Here is a 14,756-nt window from a genome sequence, read left to right on the forward strand (position 1 = left end):
GTGATTACAGGAAGTTCTACAGAACAGCACTGTATGCCATCACCTGAAACATCTGAGTCGGGGACAGGCATTGTGGCACCACAGGGCAAGCTGATACTTGGGACACTCATATCCCGTATCAGAGACCCTGTACTCTCCCAACACCTCCACTTCCCATCCAGGCTCCTGCTAAGGTACACCCTGGGAGGCAACAGGTGATGGTTTTAGTGCTTGGACACCTGTCAACCACCGACCACATGAGAGACTTGGATGGAGATTGGCTCTTGACTGATGCACTTGGGGAGTGAAACTGGATGGAAGACTTTCTCTCTCCCTCTTTCTCTGTCTCTCTCCCTGCTTTTCAAGTGGATAAAAAAATCAACAAACTTTTTGTTGAAAATCTGAGTCCAAAAGTATGGTAAGATGTTTGACTCTGTGACTTTCGATCGCAACAATATTCTCCCTAATGTATGTGATTTCTCCAGCTTGAAGGTGCAACATTAGCAGTCAAATGACTACCAAAACCCCAAGGGGAGCTGTTTTCAGAGTCACCAATTAACAAATACATTTATACTACATAGCAATATTCTGAACCCAGGTGATAGTAACACCTTCAAATTGATTTGAGTTGGGGGGGGGGGGATAACAATATGGCTGATTTCAGGAAAAAAAAATAAAACTGTCTGTTTTTCTTTTCTTATTTACCTACATCCTTCCATTTTAGACCTCAAGCCCTGTGACACTAGTCATCCTCTATTACAAACCATGTGTCACTTCAGATCATGAATCTGAGTTTTCTTCGTGGGAGCCCAGTGTTGTGGAACAGCAGGGGAGACACCACTTTGATGTTTTCATCCCATATTAGGGCACCAGATCCAGCTCCAACTGTACCACTTCTGACTCAGGTCTCTGCTAATGTGCCTCAGAGCGCGGTGGATCACGGCCCAAGTGCACGGGCCCCTGGCTTCAGCCTGGCCCAGATTTCACTACTGAGGCCATTTAGGGAGTGACCCAGCATATGGAAGCTTGCTCACTCACCACCCCCCCTTCTCTCTTCCTTTTAAACAAATAATAAATAAGTCTTTAAAAATTTCTTGGAAAATGCATTCTACGGAAAATCTACATACACTCAGAAGCCCCAGAAGAAATCATGTGCCCACAATGAGTATGGCACAGCGACAACAAAGAGAGGTTGTTTTTCCAGAATGAAAAGTTTAAGAGAGAGAAAAGCGACAGCTTGTGTCATACGAAAAGATTTTTAGAGTTCTCAGTTGCTGCGCTGCTGTCAAAGATTTAAACAATTAAGCAGAGGAAACAAACTGTTTCAACAGAACTATGGGGAAAAATCTGTTCAACCCTCATTTTTTTTTTTTATTTATTTGACAGATAGAGTTAGACAGAGAGAGAGACAGAGAGAAAGATCTTCCTTCCATTGGTTCACTCCTCAAATGGCCGCTACGGCCGGCACTGCGCTGATCCGAAGCCAGGAGCCAGGCGGTTCCTCCTGGTCTCCCATGCAGGTGCAGGGACCCAAGCACTTGGGCCATCCTCCACTGCCTTCCCAGACCACAGCAGAGAGCTGAACTCAACCCTCATTTTTAGTACAATCCTTCCATGACCTATCCCAAACCCCTTCCTCACCTATGACCTTTTGGAAATCAATAAAAAATGAAAATTTCTATCACTTCTCCAACCTTTTTCATAACTCAATCTTCCTGCTACAGAAATGCTGCAGATTTTGAAGATGTCACTACACAGTGTCATTTTTTACTGGAGTCCATGACTGACAAATACACACCCTGCTGTGTAGTCGTAAAGCAGCTCCCAAATACGATCCAAGAACCTCACATGAAATTACTAACAGCGAGCAAAGTAGAGACAATAACACAGCGCTTTCCCATCTACTTTACTCTCTTAGTAGGGGGAGTTATGATGAAGGAAGTAAAAAACGGTGTTCAATGATCCTAATGTTTTGCCTTGAGATGATTTTACCTTAACGCCTGCATTAATGTATCCATCCACATGTATGTCTATCCCCTTTAAAATAAGACTGTTTATGGCATGTCTGGAAATATTTTATAATGTATTCCAAGATGTTGTCACTGCCTTGTATTTTCAAATGCATAAGATTTCAAATGTTTAACTGAAGTTATAACAGAAGCTTCAAAGAAAACATAAAATATGAAACAGGAAAATTTGTGTGTAAAACAACTCAAAAATCTATCATATTTCATGTCGTTAAAGCCCAAAACTCTGACGCAGGCATTTAATTCCCTCAGGCTTACCACTTTCAGAGAATACATTTAAAATGACTGTGCAGGGTGCCTTAAATGCAGACACTGTTAACTAGCACAAGCAGAAAGTCTCAAAAACATCAACTCTAAAATGACAGGAGAAAATTATTGACCGCAATATTTGAAAAATATAGAGTAGCTCTAATAAAGATATTGTTATGAACCACATAGGCACATTTAAATTTCAAATAGCTGCAAATATAAAAAGTAAAACCAAAAAGTGAAATAAATCATAAAAATATGCTTACTTAATATATTTAAAAACATTTGTAACCAGTGTTGTGGCATAGCTGGTAAAGCTGCTGCCTGGGGCACCAGCATCTATTATGGATGCTGTTTCCTGTTTCTACTTCTGATCCAGCTCCCTGCTAATGGCCTGGGAAAGCAGGGGAGGATAGTCGGAGGCCCTGGGCCCCTGCACCCACGTCGGAGACCCAGAAGAAGCTCTTGGCCTGGCTTCAGTCTGGCCCAAACCTGGCTATTGTGGCCATTAAATGGAGTGAACCTGATGATGAAAGATCTCTCTCTCTTTCTCTCTCTGTAACTGATTTTCAAATAAATAAACAAATAAATCTAAACAAATAAATGTATTGCAATATCTAATAAAAATTAAGATACTGGCGCTGAAATTATGGTGCAGTGGGTTAAACCACAGTTTGAGGCATGGCATCCCATATTGATGCCCCAGTTCACGTACCAGTTGCTCTGCTTCCAATCCATCTCCCTGCTAACACAGTGAGGCAAACAGCAGTAGATGAACCAAGTTCTCAGGCCACTACTGCCACATGGGCATCCCAGACAGAGTTCCTGGTGCCTGGCTTCAGCCTGGCCCTGCAGCAGCTGTTAAAGACCATTTGGAGAAGATCTCTCTCTTAGTGTCTCTCCTCCACCCCCATCATTCTGCCTTTCAACTCAATAAATAAATCTTTTTAATTGAAATATTTTATATTATGTTTTTTATAAAATTTTTAAAGATTTACTTATTTATTTGAAAGCCAGAGTTACACAGAGAGAAGAGAGGCAGAGAGAGAGAGGGAAGTCTTCCATCTGATGGTTCATTCCCAATTGGCCCCAATAGCCAGAACTGCCCCAATCTGAAGCCGGGGGCCAGCAGCTTCTTCTGGGTCTCCCATGAAGGTGAGAGGGTCTTAGGACTTGGGCCATCTTCTACTGCTTTCCCAGGCCATAGCAGAGGGCTGGTTTGGAACTGAAGCAGCCAGGACTCAAACTGGCACCCATATGGGATTCTGGCCTACAGGCGGCGGCCTTACCCACTACACCACAGCGCTGTTCCCAGTATTTCATATTATTTTAAGCATAAAGCCTTCAAAATGTTGTGATCTATTTTACACTAACAGCATAATTTTGATTTGTACCACCCTGACTCCAGGTGTTCAATAACAGACTATTGAACAGAGCAGGCAGAGAGATGTAGTTAATGAGAATCAAAGGGCAATACAATTTATTCACTTCCCAGTTTACCACTTCAACCCATAAAAACTCATCAAGTTAGTAATTTAGAACTCTTTTCTTCAAAGTCATATCTTATTAATTTTATGATAACATGAGAAATATCTACACATGTATGTATGAGTCATTTTCAAAAAGTTCATGGAAAATGGAATTAAAAGAAGTTTGTTTTGGTGCAAAAAGGTTAGAAATCTATGCAGTCTTTTGATGATATGGATTCTCTAGGAATGTTTTCAGATCTGTCATATGCATGGATTTCAAATTTTTGCACCAAAACAAACTTATGTCTTGCTTCAACTTATCATGAACTTATAAATAAATTATTTATTTATTTCACTTAAAAAGGCAGAGAGACAGAAAGAAGGGGAGAAAAATCTGCCATCCATTGGTTCACTCCCCAAATGCCCACAGTAGCTGGGGCTGGGCCAAGGTGAAGATAGGAACCAGAAACTCAAACTGAGTCTCCGGAGACGTGGGTGGCAAGGACCCAACTACTGAAGCCATCACCCACCTTCCCCAAGGGTGCACATTAGCAAGAAGCTATAAATGGGAGCGAACCTGCTGCTCAAACTCAGGCATCCTGACATCAAAGCTGCCTCTTAGCTGTTAGGCCAAAAGCTCGGCCTAGCAGAAACTTTTTGAAGACTCCTTGCACGTATCTACAACCTGATTCTACTCATGAACAGCTGCTAAACAGAAGGACTGCTGATCATTTAGTACATTTTTAGTTCAGGCAACCCAATACAAAAACCTCTAAGATGTAAAAGTTGTCGTTAATTATAAAGAATGTAAAATACAGGATTTATTTAAAACTGAAAACATAAAGGAAAGAATCTGAAAAATAAGATGTCTGATGTCTGCAGATTGTCCGATTCCATTGAAAAGAACTCTTAGAAATGAGCGCTCACGCAGCACCAACTGTGCTGATGCCATTTTAAGCATTTACAGTTCCTAGAGTTTTCCATCAAAAACATCAAAAGAGCCTGAAATTGAAGCACAGACTTAAATGATCAGATTGTTAAGACTATTCCATAATTCAAGAATAAAAATTACAGAGCAAGTTTTAGGGAATATAATTACTAGCAGTGGAACTGTGTCAAACACTGGTTTTCTACTCTAAAGGCTCTTTGAAAATGTTCTGTAATTTTTGACAAATAGCATGATATTGCAATTTAATCTGTGATTCGAAGAGTAGGATCTCCAGGATAAAATTTCTCACTGCATTATTCTATGTGGGGGTATACAGAATATCATTTTCAGAACAATCCTCTCAAAAATGTGATCATGGTTTTGCCATGTCCCACTTTAATAGCCTATGAAATCAATTATGGTCTGAAAAGTGATGGAATAATTTCTTGAACACTGAGAGAGTGACTATTAACCTAAAAATGTACGTTTAGCAAAACTAACTTTTAATAAGCAAAAGTGAAATAAAAAAGAAGTATTTCTACAAACCATATTGAATCTATTAAAAATTAACTAAAATTAAAAAATCTTAAAAATATACATAAAATTTTAAACCTTGAAATAACCCCATGTGTTGATTAGCAGAAAAAAAAATGTTGCTTTGGGCAGGGGTGTTTCTGGCACTGTCTGGGAAATGTCACATACTATATCCCTTCTTTTGGGCAGTTACCCACCACTTTAAAATAGTGAGAGTTCTTTAAAATCCCACAAGTACTTACAGCTCTTTTCTTAAGTCATTTTTTCTGCAACATTAGTAAATACACTACAAATCTGGAATTCTGAAAGCACAACTCTGGAAATGTCACCTTAGTGAAATTTTTATTACTGCTAGAAAAAAAAGTTTATTTCACCCATTCCATGGAAATCTGCAATTCATTTTGCATGCACTTCTTTGCATCATCTCATTCCACTTGACTGAACAGTTTTCAAGGAAGTAACCAAGTTTTCAGTAAACCCCATGTGAAAATCATTATGAAGTTTTGTTTTGATAGTTAATAATCCAAATAGATCCTTTGTATTATGTATCCTTCATGTTTTAAATTAGGCAAAAATTGGGTAGGCTTTTGATCTAGCAAGTAAGATGCCGCTGAGATATCTGCATCCCACACCAAGTACCAGGGTTTGATTCCTGGCTCTGAGTCCTAACACCAGTTTCCTGATAATGCAGAGTCTGGGAGGCAGCAGCAATAGTTGAAATAACTGGCTTGGACTTTGCTCTCTCTCTCTCTTTCTCTCTCTCTCAAACACAAAAATAATTTTTAAAAAACAAGCAGCTGGGATGGCTCAAATGACTGGGTTCCTGTCACCCAAATGCAAGACCTGGATTGAGTTCTCCACTCTGGGCTTCAGCCTCAGACCAGTTATTGCAGGCATGTGGGGAGTGAACCAGAACACTGGATGAAGCTCCCCCCTCCTTTGTGGCGGAATGAAAAGGCCGCTGGCAAGCCAGTGTCAGTTACTCAGGAATGGCTTCAGAAACCCCCTGGGAAACCACCTGGAAACGGAGCCTGCCTGTCAATGGGCTGTGATTGGTTAGGGCATAAACTGTCCCTTGACTGGATTGGCTGCCTCGGCTATATAAGCTGCTGCACTAACTGAAACAAAGGAGTCTACAGGCTGCTCGCCTCTGGCCCACTTTCACCAGACTCCTGGGGTCTGTGTGGTGACTCTGCGCTTCTTGCCCTCACCATGCTCCTCCTCTCAGAACAAATCCACAGCAACACTCCTTTCTCTCTCTCTCTCTCTCTTTCTTCCCTCTCTCTCCACCTCATTCCATTTGTGTTTCTCTCTCTCTGTCTCTTAAATAAGCTTTATTTTTTCAAAATAATTAAAATTGTAAATGAGAGTTCTTTTTTTTTTTTTTTTTTTGACAGGCAGAGTGGACAGTGAGAAAGAGAGAGAGAGAGACAGAGAGAAAGGTCTTCCTTTTGCCATTGGTTCACCCTCCAATGGCCACCACGGCCAGCATGCTGCAGCTGGCGCACCACGCTGATCCCATAGCAGGAGCCAAGTACTTATCTTGGTCTCCCATGGGGTACAGGGCCCAAGTACTTGGGCCATCCTCCACTGCACTCCCTGGCCACAGCAGAGAGTTGGCCTGGAAGAGGGGCAACCGGGACAGAATCCTGTGCCCCGACCGGGACTAGACCCAGTGTGCCGGCTCTGCAAGGCAGAGGATTAGCCTAGTGAGCCACGGCACCGGCTGTAAATGAGAGTTCTATAAGAATAAAAATAAACTATAACTGTATAACCTTTTACAATCTAATATTATCATAGCTATTTAAAATTAAAGGTAATTGATTACAGGGAAAGGAAGCTGTGGAGAAAAATAAATACAGGAGGAAACAAAAATTAATTAAGCTTACTTAGCCATGACTTACATTTGTACCTGTATTATAAACAGATTTAAAATATGTATATATAGAGAAGTGAGGTCTCCATTTATCCTTGACAACAGACCTTCATCATGTCATCCCCCTTGAATAAACTCTGTCATGGTTCTAAACCCAATTTAAAAATAGTTTTCCAACAATGAAAAAGATGCTAAAATGCCAAGCATGGCCAGCACCTATAATGGACACATGCATCTGTCGGGAATGCAGTCAGCATCGTCACTGACTTGCTAGCAACAAACCATAGCAAACCTGGTTCTCAACCTGGCATGCCAGGGAGTTTCGTTAGCATTTGTTCTTATACACACGGGATGGCTCTCCTGAGCAGACTACAATTCTATCTTGAGCCAAGTAAATAACCTCTGAGACGACCTCAGATATGAACCAGCTCTCAGGTGGTTTTCCTTCAGATCGTGATCTGAAACTGTTATTAACAAAAGCCTAATAATATTCCAATTTTCACATAATTCAATTTGAATAAACTCCATTCCTTGAAACAGCACGGGAGAAACAAAATGGGTAGTAAAATTCTATCTTCACATACTACCTAATCTTTAAATCTGTATTCCACGTCTTCATAGCAGGTATCACCCAGAATGCTTGAAGGTATGTAATTGAGATAAAACATAATTGAGGTGATAGGATACCAAAAATATTACTATTTTAGTTTTCCCTCTGAGAAAATCTCAGCAAGAATGAAAGATCCACCCATGCAAATTGAAAGAAAGATCTAGTTAGCCAGAAAAATGTCACAGCGTACAAAAGACAAAACAAAAAACACAAAAGCAAAAAGTCAGCTGAACTCAAACATCAGGTAGATACCAAAATGATATATGTTGGCAAAACCATGGGAACCAGCAGAAATAGAGGTTACAGCATCAAATTCCCTTGGTATGAATATTTCATAGCCTTAAGAAAGTTGTTGAATCCAACTAAGCTTTGACTTTCCTCATCTAAAAAGTAATGGCGGCAGGCGCCGCAGCTCACTAGGCTAATTCTCTACCTGCGACACCAGCACCCTGGGTTCTAGTCCTGGTTGGGGCGCTGGTTCTGTCCCGGTTGCTCCTCCTCCAGTCCAGCTCTCTGCTATAGTAATTCGTGCTTATCCCAGTCTGGACTGTGTTGATCCAGAATAAATATGAGCTCGTGGTGAGGCTCAGGACACCCCATCCCAACATATGGCGCATTGGCACTGGAGGAAACAGCAGAAGCAGAAAGCTCACCCTCGCCTTCCCTAGTCTTTCCTCCCTGAAGCAAGTCTCGAGGTCCTTATCCAACAGAGGCCTCCCTGTATGCAGAGCAAAGCAGCACCCTTGACTGTAAAGACACAGGGACACACAGATACCAAACCCAGAGACAACAGATCTACTCAGTCTTCCCAAACAAGAACAACTCAACGCTCCTGTTTGCAACAGGAAATAGAAACACACTGTATTTTGATAATGAATTACTTCTATCAACAACCAGCTTATTCATTATTGTTTTGTTTTGTAGAGATTTATTTATTTATTTGAAAGGCAGAGGTGGGAGGGGAGAGAGAGAGTGAGAGAGAGAAACACAGACAGAGATATATCTTCCATATGCTGCTTCAGACCCCAAATGGCTGCAAAGGCCAGGGTTGGGCCAGGCCAAAGCCAGGAGCCTAGAACTCCATATGGGTCTCCCATCTGGGTACAAGAACCCAAACCCTGGGCCACCCTCTGCTGCTTTTCCAAGGCCATTTCCAGAGAGCTGGATCGGAAGTGGAGCAGCCAGGACTGGAACTGGCACATATACGGGATGCTAGCATCGTAGGCATGGTTTAACCTGCTATGCCAAAATGGTAGTCCTAATTTATTTATTTTTGTATCACTGAGAACACTCTAATCAATAGACTATTTTAGAATTGTTACGTATAAACAACAACTATGTAGGTTTTAAGAGTAACAAAATTATAATACTCCAAAATGTAAAAATATCATGTATATTTGCTATAAGTATATAGAGAGAGTTCTAAAATGTATAAGTATTTGCTGTGGATATTTTTATAAGTAGATAGATGTTGGAAAGGAAAACATGAAAACAAATAAATTTGAGAAATTAAGGAAATTAAATTGGATAGGTTGAGAATACAAATTCTAAACAAGAAACTCTTCCTGCATTAAATTTGCTTTAATTTCTAGAATTTAGAAACATACATTGAAAACGTACATAAAGTGAAAATGCACATGAACTGTAAACTATATATATATAAACTAAAGTATACAATAAGATTATATATACATCACATAAGAGTTATTTTCTAACAGTGTGAGGGAAGTTTGTTGAGTACAGTAAAATACTATAGATTACAAGACACAGAAACTGCACATAAGAAACAGTTATCACAGATTCAAGAAATTTCCAGATAAATCACAAAGGTTAGAGGTTATGTTGCCCTAAAGAGGAGATAAGCAGGCTAAAGGAGAAGCCTCAACCTGAAATGGATCAGGAAAATTCCATTTCACAGAAACTCCCAACACTGACTGGAACAGAGGGAGACTCCATTTCCTGTGGTTTTCCTCTAATAAGTGGCACCATCAGCATAACCAATAAAAGGGAAATGAATTCCAGAAGCTGACTTCCAGAATCTTGTAGGGCTTAAACATCTTCTGACTGAGAGAAGGCCATGAACTCTCAAAGACATATTGTTATTCATCACAGCCAGCCACTGACAACAAAGGCAAATTCGGAGCACACATTCCCTAGGGTTCCAAGGAGAAGGAAGACCAGGGGGAGATCACTCTTATATAATTTCTGATTCCTGCTGCCGTGCTTGGGAAAGCAGTGGAAGATGGCCCAAGTACTTGGCTCCTGGCCACCACATGGAAACCCTGGATGCAGTTCCTTGCTCCCCATGTCGGGAGTGAACCAGCGGATGAAAGTTTCTTTCTCTCTCTATCTTTGTAACTCTGTCTTTGAATAAATAAATGAATATTTAAAACAAAATCTTGTATTTTATCAAATCCAACCCTGCCATGGGTTTTGATACTGTAAAGGACTAAAAGTATGGCCCTATTTTAACATTCCTTGGATCTCCATGAGACCTCAGAGGAAAGAAAGGGTCATCAAAGAAGGATACACTCTTCTCTAAAGGGAGGAGAGAACAGCCGTGTCCAAAGATAGATGGCGTCTATGGTCATAAAAGGCTTCCATAGCCTTGGCAGCCCATGGCAAGAGCCTTGGATGATCACTGACATCATAAAAAAGAGTGTTAATTGTTAAAGGAACAACAGCAGTCACTGTGCACTTGCTCCCCATGGACGACCTCTGTCCCTAATGAATTATAATGAGAACTGACTGCAAATTTTCTTCCCAAACTGTACTCTATATGTTGCGTGTGGGCATGTGTACAAATTGTTGAAGTCTATGCTTAGCATGGAGTTGGTCCTCTGTATATAAAGTCAAACTAAAAATGAACCATAATGAAGGAGGAGATGGGAGAGGGAGAGGTAGGTGGGATGGGAGCTGGCAGGGAGGGGGTAAAGGGGAAAGAACCACTATATTCCTAAAGTTGTATCTATGAAAAAAAATTCATTAAATAAAAACTGAAAAAAAAAACACATTCCTTGGATTAAAAAGGGACCCTTTCATGTGCTATGCCTTTTTTTTCTTCAAATAATAAGTTGACACAATTATGGCTAAGAAATTAAAATGTAACTGAGGTTTCTAGAGTCCAATAGGCACACTTCTTTTCAGTGGTACCTCAAGGACATGGCCTGTTTTCTCACTTCCTGGAGTGTTTGACAGCCTGCAGCCCTCTCTCTTTGTACTGTGCTAAAAGGTAAACTGATGTCAGTGACACTGGTTCTATGAACCATCTCTCAAGGGCAGGAAAACGCTGAATGTCTTAGCAGTCTGTCGAAAGTTCATGAGCTCTTCCTGTCAGTTTTGTGCATTTTTATAACTCTGGTTCTACAAGCACCTGTGAGCCTTTTCAACAATTAGTTTCCTGGGGACCGGTTAATAGTGTTCAGTTAGACAGCTAATATTTATGACAGTTGAAGGTAAACCGTCTATTGAAATGTAGCCACCCAGTCATTAACTTCACCCCTCAGCGGGAGAAGAGCCTTCTACACATTTCTTTTTGAAAACAGCTAAAAATATATGCATGGGATTTTGAAAATGGCAATGGTTTTTTAAAATACTCAGGAGTCTTTTTGTGTCATGATTCCATAGTGGGGAAAAACTATAAAGGAAGTTTATTCTGAATATTTCTCAAATATTTCAATCACAAGAATTAATCTTTGTGTTTTCATAATGAATTGCATTTATGATACAGTCCCATGTCCCAAATGTGTTTAAATTATGAGGGAAAAAAAGATTAAATTCCGGTATACTTCCAGAAGTTTATGGGACACTCCCAGCTCAAATGCTCTCATATCATTTTATTTTATTTTATTTTTTATTTCCTCTCCCACAGAATGAGAGATTTCACTGTGGCAACCTCAGTGCTATAATACTCCTGTCTCTCCCCATACAAATTATACCTTGACATTTAGTGCTGTTTTCTGCATCTTCCTTGATAAAAAAAAGTACAGTTAGAACAAAAAAGAAATTGATCATTAATAATCCCAAAAAACAGGTATACCAATATATTATTTGTAGAACTGAAAGTTCAATATTTCATAAATGATTTCCAATGGTGTGGGGATTTCAGGAGTATAAACCATTCATCATTGTGAAAACTGATTGGGGTTTAATAACAATCATCTTTCACCAACTGGCATTGGCAGTTTCATTATCAGATATCATTTGAAAGCAGGGACTTCTTGATACAACCATTGTGCAATTCAATATAATTATATTGAGTCAACCTTCATCCTCCTGTGAAAATGCTTTTGGAAAATTATAATGAATTATCCAATTAGAGAGTGTGGTACCACTTGCTATTATGAAGAGGAAACTATGAAACAAAAATAGTGGGTATTTTATTGTATAAGAATTCAGGCTAAGAAATGGAATCCCAATTTCTGTGGCAGACTGTTATTTGAAAGGTACAGTAAGATTACTTTGATTACAATTAATAATAAAAGATCATCTGGTTTCATTTAAACAATTAAGTGAGGGAACAAATGTAGACAGAGAACATTTGTCGAACTTCAAGTTGTTGAGAAAACTACATTTAATTAGTCAATAAATAGCTTTAGTTCTATGTGTGCGTGTGTGTGTGTGTCTGTATCTGTCCAAGCATTAGAAATTCAGAGGACTGTATGGATCCCTTTCAATACATGTGCAAATGGTGTTAAGTAGCAGTACACTTAATCATAGTAGAATGGCACTGAAGTTGTTAAAATTGCTCCAGCATCTACCTCTATCTTCTTGTTAATGCAGAACCTGGGAGGCAGCAGTGTTCACTCAAGTAGAGAAAATATTAATCATTTCTCATTTTTATATCCAGGGTAATCATTTGCAAAAGCTATGTTTCACTATTGCAAATAAAAATTAAGGGTATTATCTAATTGATTTGTCCAGCATGGAACTGACCTGAAAGTTACAAGCTCAAAGACAGATTCTGAATGTCTTACTTCTACAAGAAACTCAAACAGAAACCTCAAAAAATGCACCAGGTGCTGATGGTACATGATTCACTCACACATTCAACAAATCTTTTCCGTATGGCCAACATACATTACATGCTATCTACTAAGCAGAAGACACAAGCTAACATTTATTGATCAATTTCAATGGGGAAGACACTGATCTATTAATTCCTTAAATCATCTCCATAATTCTCTCATCTGTCCATTCTTACTAATGGGAAGATGAGTCCATGATACTATGAGGGCACTAACACCTTGCCAAAGCCACACAGCCGGACAGTGGCAGAGCCTAACTTTGAAACCTGGGGACTCAGCTTCACGCTCCAGACTAAAGTCATTAGTCTCTATCAATTGTATAAGTTGACCTTTTTATAAGAAGACCTGAAAAAGGAAATAATCTATCACCGGAACCTGGAAATACAGAAAGAACGGTCACATTTCAGAACTGCTGTTGTTTCTGCGAGGTGGAGAAGCAGCAAAGCTCCACTGTTCAACCCCCAGCTGCAGCTCTGGGTTATTTTATTTACTGGTTTAAAAAAACCCAGAAGATGGGGCTGTGATTCACAGTTGCAAAAACTCAAGTCAGCTCTAAGAGTACCTGATTTCAAAACAAAGAAAAACAGGGCAAGAGAAAGAACACGAGAGAGAGAGAGAGAGAGAGAGAGAGAGAGATTTGCAAGCAACAGATAACAAGGAAGCAGAAAATATCAAAGGCAGAGTAACTTCTGAGTATTTTTTCTTAATTACACCAAGAAGACATGACTTAACTAACAAGGAACCTAGTTCTCCAAGCTTCTCAGCTAAAACACTTTCAATATGAACAAAAGACTGACATCGAATGTAGAGGCCGGAGAGAGAGGACTTACTTATTCCATAAATGACTTATTTTCAGTGTTATAATTAATCAATTATTCAGTAAAGGTACAGAATGTGCACAACTTAATAAAATTGGAATTTTGCAATTTTACAAGACTATGTCTATAAAACAGTATGAAGTGTCCAGCTTAAGATTAAATGTTTAACATAATACAGAAGCCTACAAACAGAAAACAGACTGGCTTCCGAACCTGGGTCCTTAAAATACTCATCCAAATTTTCCAATCATGTCTCTGTCTTATTAGATATTCCTCTCGTGATCTGATCTGTTCATGTTCTCTTGTATGTGGAACAAGAAAAGGACAAATAAAATATTATGAAATATTTTAAAGGGCAAGTATTTGTCTTACCACTCAAGACACTCCATCCTGTATCTTATCCCTGGGTTCCCTGCCCGGCTCCTAACTTCAGCTTCAGGCAAATGCTCACCCTGGGAGGCAACAGTGATGGCTCAAGTGGCTGAGTCCCTGCCACCAATGTGGGAGACCCAGACTGAGTTTCTGCCTCCTGGCTTAGCTCAGCTTAGTCCTGGACTTTGTGGGCATTTAGGGAGTCAATCTCTCTTTCTCTTTCTTTCTCTCCTCTCTCTCTCTCTCTCTCACTCTGCCTAACTAAATAGCATTTTTAAAAAAGGAAAATTTCTTTTTTCCCCCAGATAACTGAAAATTGTAACTGAACAGAGTGAGAAACAGGAGATTAAAGTTTACTCTGTATCCGGGAAAGAAGATAATAAAAAAAGCCAAATGTAACCAGGTCACACGAGAAAAATTAATGGGAGGCACAGTCAACACCAGTCTGCCTGTGGCCAGGCCCCAGGTGAGGGAATCTTCACAGCCCGCCTGGGGTCTCTGAGCAGCGAGCAGTGGACTGACGCTGAGGGCAGGAGACAGGACGGGGCGGGGCACTGGGGATGCTGCTGACAGGTGCAGGACTCTCCACTCCAAATCATAAGCAACGTTTACAGGCAGGCGAGTCCAAATCTCTCTTTACTCTAACAAGGGGATACACTGAATTTGAGCTTTTAACAGTCTGGAAGTAAATAATCAAACATCATTGTTCATGCCCCATAGGAGATACCCACTACCTAAAAATAGGAATAATAAATAAAACTGTATCTCCAGTGACAGCAGGAGCTGCTCACTCAGCCTGAGGTTTGTAACCAGCCACATGCACGGATTTACCGAGAGAGCGGATTCCTGATAGCTGTTTTGTTCCTT

The 14,756-nt window shown here is 40.0% G+C and overlaps 1 protein-coding gene and 1 long non-coding RNA gene across 7 annotated transcripts in view; one reads left to right on the forward strand and one right to left on the reverse strand.

Moving 5' to 3' along the window:
* Positions 1-14,756, reverse strand: part of LOC100344368 (SPARC (osteonectin), cwcv and kazal like domains proteoglycan 3) — a 484,325-nt gene that overhangs the window by 404,435 nt on the left and 65,134 nt on the right. The gene's annotated exons all lie outside the window — the stretch shown is intronic.
* Positions 1-14,756, forward strand: part of LOC127488165 (uncharacterized) — a 49,338-nt gene that overhangs the window by 27,590 nt on the left and 6,992 nt on the right. The window contains exon 3 of the long non-coding RNA XR_007915617.2: positions 14,195-14,355. This is a non-coding gene — a long non-coding RNA (uncharacterized lncRNA). The remainder of the gene's footprint in view (positions 1-14,194; positions 14,356-14,756) is intronic.

Source organism: Oryctolagus cuniculus, chromosome 8, assembly GCF_964237555.1.
Source record: "Oryctolagus cuniculus chromosome 8, mOryCun1.1, whole genome shotgun sequence".
Classification (NCBI taxonomy): domain Eukaryota; kingdom Metazoa; phylum Chordata; class Mammalia; order Lagomorpha; family Leporidae; genus Oryctolagus; species Oryctolagus cuniculus.